The sequence below is a fragment of the Leptodactylus fuscus genome, chromosome 5 (genome assembly GCF_031893055.1).
Source record: "Leptodactylus fuscus isolate aLepFus1 chromosome 5, aLepFus1.hap2, whole genome shotgun sequence".
NCBI lineage: Eukaryota > Metazoa > Chordata > Amphibia > Anura > Leptodactylidae > Leptodactylus > Leptodactylus fuscus.
In genome coordinates, this window is record NC_134269.1 from 54,335,946 (window position 1) to 54,343,203 (window position 7,258).

Genomic DNA, 7,258 nt, shown 5'->3' on the forward strand with positions numbered 1-7,258 from the left:
TGCCGATTATATCAGTCATCAGCAGACAACTGTGTGGACACTGCACATTACAAGCTGTCTGCGTTTAGTGGGTGACACTTGACTTGTTACTTCTCAAAAACCTATATGATCTTGTATATCTTGATGATAAAGTGATAGCTGGGTGCCTGGAATCATAAAAAATAGTGTCACAAGGCGACATCTTGGCTATAACTTTACAGCCTGCGGAAAGAACCGCAATGCGTTCACGCTGCGGTTCTTTCCGCAGTGCTTTAGTGCTGCGATTACGGCCCATGAGGCCTTAGCCTCAGCTTGTAAATATTTTAGCTTTACTTATGTATTTTATAAGCAAGCAATGCTGGATACAAGGAAGCGTTTGTCTGTATTCTATATAATCAGCAATCTTCATGAATCTCAAGTTTTTGTAGCGTTAAGTATTTGCTCCTTGTCTGCATGACTTATCTGCCATAACTTGTATAGATTGTCTTCTCCAGGATACACGTGTTTCATTGCATGTAAATGGTGCTCCCTGAAACCTGTAGCTCATTCTGATCTTTACTAGGTGCTCAAAGCACATTGATAGCTTTTCTCCGAAACACACAAAATATACAACAATTCTGTATTATGTTGGAAAACTTATTTCAACACAAAAAAATGCAAAATGCTAATGTATTGCAATGCATTGCAAAAAAAAAAAAACAGCTCTCCGGCAATAGAATCCAGTGAATTACAGATTGGGGAGCCTTCACAAGGGTCCCCGCTGTCATGGCAACAGGATCCCAGACCCGGAGCTTGGCGCAAGAGGACTTAATGCACGCGATCGGTGCGGGCACTAGTGCTGGGTGTCTACTGTATAAATCAGTAGTCACCCGGCGGCTATGGCAGATCCCGGCTCCAAGGGGTTGCCCTGTTTAAACACCCGGCATCCGCCATACCGGTATGGCGGATGTCGGGAAGGGGTTAAGGGACGGGCCATAATTTTGACTCAAGCCCCTCCGTCCCCCTTTACTTCTTAAAGATCCATTTATTTGATGCTGGAAACAGATTAATTAACTTAATTAGGCTACATTCACATCTGCACCGGAGTTTCCATTGGAGCCTCTGTTGCGGAGTCCACCGAAAATCGCTCAATGGACACCCGACATATCCTATTACAGTCAAGGGGGTCTGCAGGACTCTCTGTGTAACTGCTGCTCTAGCGGAGCCAGCTTTCTGTTATTTGTTCCTCAACAGACATGAACAACGGAGAGCCAGTGCAAATGTGAACCGGGCACAATATTGTTACTGAAACAATGGGGCAGAAGACTGACATTTCATACACCAGTCTTATTAAAGGACCCAACAGGTGTCAGACAAGCCCGATTTATCAAGAGTCTCCGGCTTTCTAATAAATTAGGCACACGTCCTTGCTCCAGAACGGAAATATACACCAGCCAGGAAATGTAGATTTCCTGTATAACTCATGCCAGAAAACTGGTGTAAGGTACATTACTTATGTTATATATTGGAGCATTTTACACTAGGTTCCCACTAGCGTTAGGGTTTTCCTTCTTCAGGTCTGCTTGAGGACCCAAACAATGGAAACCCTTAAAAAGCAGTTACCCACGAAACCCACAAACCTCATAGACTATATTGGGGTCTGCCGGGTTTCGCTGATTTTAGTATTGCAGTGGTTGCAGTAATTTTCCCTATGTCTATTAGTGCAGCATTATTCATTTCAGCCTATATTTTGTATCTGTGTCTTGATCCAGATAGACTAATGGCTAAGAGCAAAAATTTCCCATTGGAAGTAAAAGTTGCTTTTAAAATTATGGATGACAGTTCATAAAAGAAAATTTACTATAACTACTATATGATGAAATTGCATGAACTGTTTCACATAAATTCTCCACAGGGGAAGGATGTAGGGACTCCTACAACAGCTACTGCCAGTTCCTTTCACATAGTTATAGTGAAGAAGATGAGAGTGTAGCTTCTCTAGTTGTATACTTATGGTTTATTAGCTTATGTAGGAATAGGAGGACTAGCAGGCAGAGATGGCATTGTCTCTAGCTGTATTGTGATGTTGTGCCAAGGCTTTATAGGACTGATAAGAGAGCACAGGGAAAGGAAATCTAGACGGTGTGTGATCAGACGCGGATAGGATGCTGAAATGCAGGGATATGAGCACAATATACATAATACAAGTGAGTGTGACACTCAATGGTGTGAGAGGTTCTGTAATGGGAAACAATGTTTTCCTAGACTGCTTTTTTACCGTTTCCAATGAGTGCATTTACTGTATGCAAAACATTTTGTACAATTATAAATGATAAGATTTCAATAGCATTCAAAATACCTGCCCATCTTCTATCTATCTATCTATCTATCTATCTATCTATCTATCTATCTATCTATCTATCTATCTATCCTTCCATCTATCTATCTTTCCATCTATCTAGTATCTATATTATTATATTTCCATTGCTTTCATTCAGTGCATATTATTTTCCCATGGTATGGATTGTTTCATTATGTTTATTGCTCTCTGTAGACTGATATTGACACTTGTAGTCCTTACATGATTGTCTTGGGTTTTAAAAAGTCTCTTGTGATATTCAAACCTTCTTGTACTGTATGTTACATGGTAACCACAGCTGGAATTACTCTATTAACCCTTTATTCCTTTCTCTTTTTTTATGAATAACAGTGTGAATATTACAATAAATCAGTTTCATTTGACAAAAGACAAGCAGTTTACCAGGACAGGTTTCTGTGGGGACGTTAACTATTTTTGACTCTTTATTGGACATTTTTGTTGAATTGATTGTTATTTTTGTAGGTCTTCTCTATTGTTTATATGATTTATCATTTCAGACCTGGCTTGTACCTTACTATATGGTACTATGAGACATATATTATTGCTTGTATGCCAGGAATAAGAAATTACAATCTATGCAAAAATCAACATTACAAATAAAGTACTTGGTGTACCTGGTGTAGGGCATGCTTCATTTAGGATGATGACATCCGTGTGTCCCCCGCGTGCCGCCCATACTATTCATTCGTGGCTTCCAGTTAGCACACAGTCATGTGCAAACAGCTTAAAGGGATTCTACCATTAAAATCGAATTTTTTCTCAGTGACATGTAAGAATAGCCTTAAGAAAGGCTATTCGTCTCCTACCTTTCGTTGTCTTCTCCGCGCCGCCATTCGGCATAAATCTCAGTTTTCATCGGTATGCAAATGAGTTCTCTTGCAGCACTGGGGGCAGGCCCCAGTGCTGAAACAGCACTGGGGGCATCCCCAATGCTGCGAGAGAAATCTCCAGTGTTGCCTCCAACTTCTTCAGGAACGGCCTCTTCATGCGTCTTCTTCCGGAGCGAGCAGTCAAACTTCTAGGCCACAGGCAGAGCCGACTGCGTATGCCCGCGGCCACAAGAAACATGGACGCTTACACAGTAAGTAAGCGGCCATTTTCTTGTGTCCTGTGGGCATGTACAGTCGACTTTGTCCTAGGCCCAAAGCCTAGAAGTTTGACCGCCTGCGCCGGAACAAGACGCGTGAAGAGGCCGTTCCTGAAGAAGATGAAGGCAGTGCTGGAGAGTTCTCTTGCAACATTGGGGACCCCCCCCCCCAGTGCTGCAAGAGAACTCATTTGCATACCAATGAAAACCGGGATTTCTACGGAACGGCGGTGCAGAGAAGACATCTAAAAGTAGGAGAAGAATAGCCTTTCTTAAGGCTATTCCTACGTGTCAACGAGAAAAATTTTGATTTTAATGGTAGAATCCCTTTAAGCGTGGTGATATTGACTTGTGGGTTCCCCTGGTTTATGGACTTGTTTATGGGCTTTTATGGTGACAGTTGCGATCACTGCTACCCCTACTGTTACTCCATTGCATGTATCACATATTTGTCAACAAATACCTAAGAGCAATTAAAATAGTTCTAAATACACCTTATACATGTACTTGTGCCCAATTTGTAACCATATCTCAAACCCAATATTCATATGAAAAATCTGGTGTTATCATCTATTGACACTAAATGTATATAACATGACCTGTAAACTGATAAAGATGATGCCATGTAGGCACCTTAGACATTACTGCCAAGAATAAATAAGGATAACCCTTTCCAGAACAACATGGATACAAATAATATTGTAGATCAGGATTTTAATGAAAGAAATCCAACATGATGGATGTCCTCTGTGTTACTGTCTGTATTTTGTGTCGGCAGATATATTGAAAAAAATACAATAAAAAGATTATAAATTGCTGAAAAAATGTTTTAACAAATTTTTGTTTTATTTTCTGCATATAGTTATGGGGACAACCATCTTGTGAACAGCAGTTTTAAAGATTTGCTTTACAGTAGCCATAGAGTCATAATTTACTGACTTCTGTAGGATTCTATTTGTTTGCATATTGTGTGACATGTGCAGATCGCTATGCAAATAGGGGGAGGGGCTTAGACACTTAAGCTATACAACAGATCATTTTCTTTCTGTTAATAGATTCCCATAGAAAAATATAATCTTTTGTCCCTTGTAAGGTTGGCCATACATGTTACATAGCCATCACATAAACCCCTGACATATGTCCCCTGATCCATCTCTACACATGGTCTCTGGGCAGAGCATGCATGTGTTCTGAATGGGAAGTGGAGAGTAAATCACTGCCTGATGTTAAATGGGTTTTCCAGGCTAAAAATAAGGATACATAAGCAATATATGACTGGAGAGTGTCTGACACCAGACATCCTCATAGAATAGTTGTACTCAGCAGCTGATGCACAGAGAATGGAGCAGGAAGCAGACAGTTCTGTTCTCTGGGAAGTGGTAAAACCAAGTTACTGCAGGTCACCTCCCACTGAAGTAAATGGGAGCTGATCCACAGTAACATGACCTGCCACTACACAGAGGACAGAGCTGTCTGCATCCTACTCCACTCTCTGTGCATCAGGAACACAGAACAGCTGGTCGGTGGGATGCTAGGTTTAAGATCTCCACCGATTTGATATTGATATTTGATATGGCTTTAGAATAGGTTATCACTATTTTTTATCTCTGAAAACCCTCTCACTTTTATCTTGAACATCTGCCATGGGGGAGAATTTGGAGGACCTCATACACATTAGATGGTCAACCATGTTGGGTTCAGCAAACATTAAAATGGCCAACAAAGTTATGTGTTTACGAATCTAAACTAACATGCAACCTTCAGAATGATCACAAACAGGTGAAAATAAGTCAGAGTGGAAAGTATGTGCAATTATCTAAATTATATAATTGTTATGGTCTGGAGATCTCTGACCATGGACTGGCCCCTGACGGATAACCTCTCAGTCAAGTTTAAGGAAAAACACAAAAGAAAAACAAAAGCAAGAATAATGAGCAGTTTGGAATATCTTGTGTGTGATACTCCTAATCCCTGCCTTGCACAACTAAAAGTAGCTCTGGACCCAACTAACTGATCTGAGTGGGCGCGAACACAGCCAGAGAAATAACTCACCTACAAGAGAAACAGAAAACCCTGACTTGTTTCACGTTTATGAAGGAGAGGTAAGATACAGAAAAAGCCCCTCAAAGGTGTCCGACTGGACTAATGGTGAATATGAGGGAACACAAAGTATAGAGTGAATGGGAAGCGCTCACTTGTATGGCTTGGAATGAGCCGAGCGCTTACGCCGTGTGAAGGGGCCCTATACACGAGCCGTACACGCGAGCGCTTCCCATTCACTTCAATGGGAGCGCTCGTAGAGAAAAAAGTAGCCCATTCATTTCAATGGGGAGCGCTCGTATGCCAGCTCCCATTGAAATGAATGGGATCTGCTTTATACGCGCTGATTCTGAACGTGTTTTCACGTTCAGAATCAGTCAGCGTATCCGTAGTGTGAATGCACCCTAAGGCAGTGACCCACAAAGGAACTCATCACATGGTCCATGCATGATTGCTATCGAAGAAACAGCATGCCCAGTATGAGCATTCACCTGCAGCGCGTCAGATGATTTATGCGCCGAACCCCGTTCAGACACTGCACGCCTGAACCTAACAGGCTGAGACCGCAAAGACCAGGTCATAACAATAATCTGTCATGAAGATATACTTGGCATCTACAGCTAGAGATTGGTAACTCACTTGTTGAGTTGAAACATAATTTTTTATATGGGTTTACAAAAAGACTGTGGTTAAAGACAGGACCAGTGGGAACCAGGTAAGCATCATAATGCAAGAGCATGGGGATCACAAAGATCATTGTCACTTTTTTGTAAAGAGAGTCTACCACCTTCCCTAAGCATATTGAGCTGTCACCACTGTGTTTCAGAGCATATTACAATGATAGTCACCATCACTTTGTTATGTAAGCCACTTTTATAGGTTTGGAAAAAATTACTTTGAAGTGTTATGCTAATAAGACAATTGCTGCACTGAAGCACTGCTCTTGTCACTGAAACCCCAACCAGCCCCTGTTCGCACCATCCTGTATGGTAGCATTTGATACTCCCACTGCTATGACATCATCTAGCCTCATTGAGCAGAAAGAGCATTGCTCCCAGGGCTAAAGGCCCGCCCCCAGTGCACCAACTGCCTCATTTACATAAGACTTGAAAGTTGTTTTTCTCCAACTCTACAAAAGTGACATACCATATATTCTCGAGTATAAGCCGAATTTTTCAGCCCAGTTTTTGAGCTGAAAAAGCCCCCCTCGGCTTATACTCGAGCCAGCAAAAAAAAAAAATTATTTTTTTATTTTGTATTTATTTTAATTGTAGGAGGGGGGGGGTCTATGCCCAGCCACAATATCAATGTATAGAATCTCCCATAGAACGATGGGAAAAAAAAGAAGATTTAAAAATAAGAAAAGTTCTAAATCACTCTCACTTTCCCTAGAATACATACAAAAGTAGAAAATTACTTTGAAACACAAACACATTAGGTATCCCTGTGTCTGAGAGTGCCCGGTCTACTGAATATAGGGGATCTGCAGTGCTCCTGTTCCATCGGGAAGGGGTTAATAGGAGCACTGCAGATACCCTATATTCAGCCAGACTTAATTCCAAGTGGGGGAAGAAAAAACAGTCCTCAAGCTCAGGGAAGGGTTAGACAGATAACTAAAACATCCCCTCCCCTTTCCCAACACCCAGCAACTACTGCACCCAAAAACTCCGACCATTTTAATTTTTGAAATTTTCCAGCAGCTGCTGCATTTCCCCCCAGGCTTATACTTGAGTCAATAAGTTTTCCCAGTTTTTCATGGTAAAATTAGGGGCCTCGGCTTATATTCGGGTCGG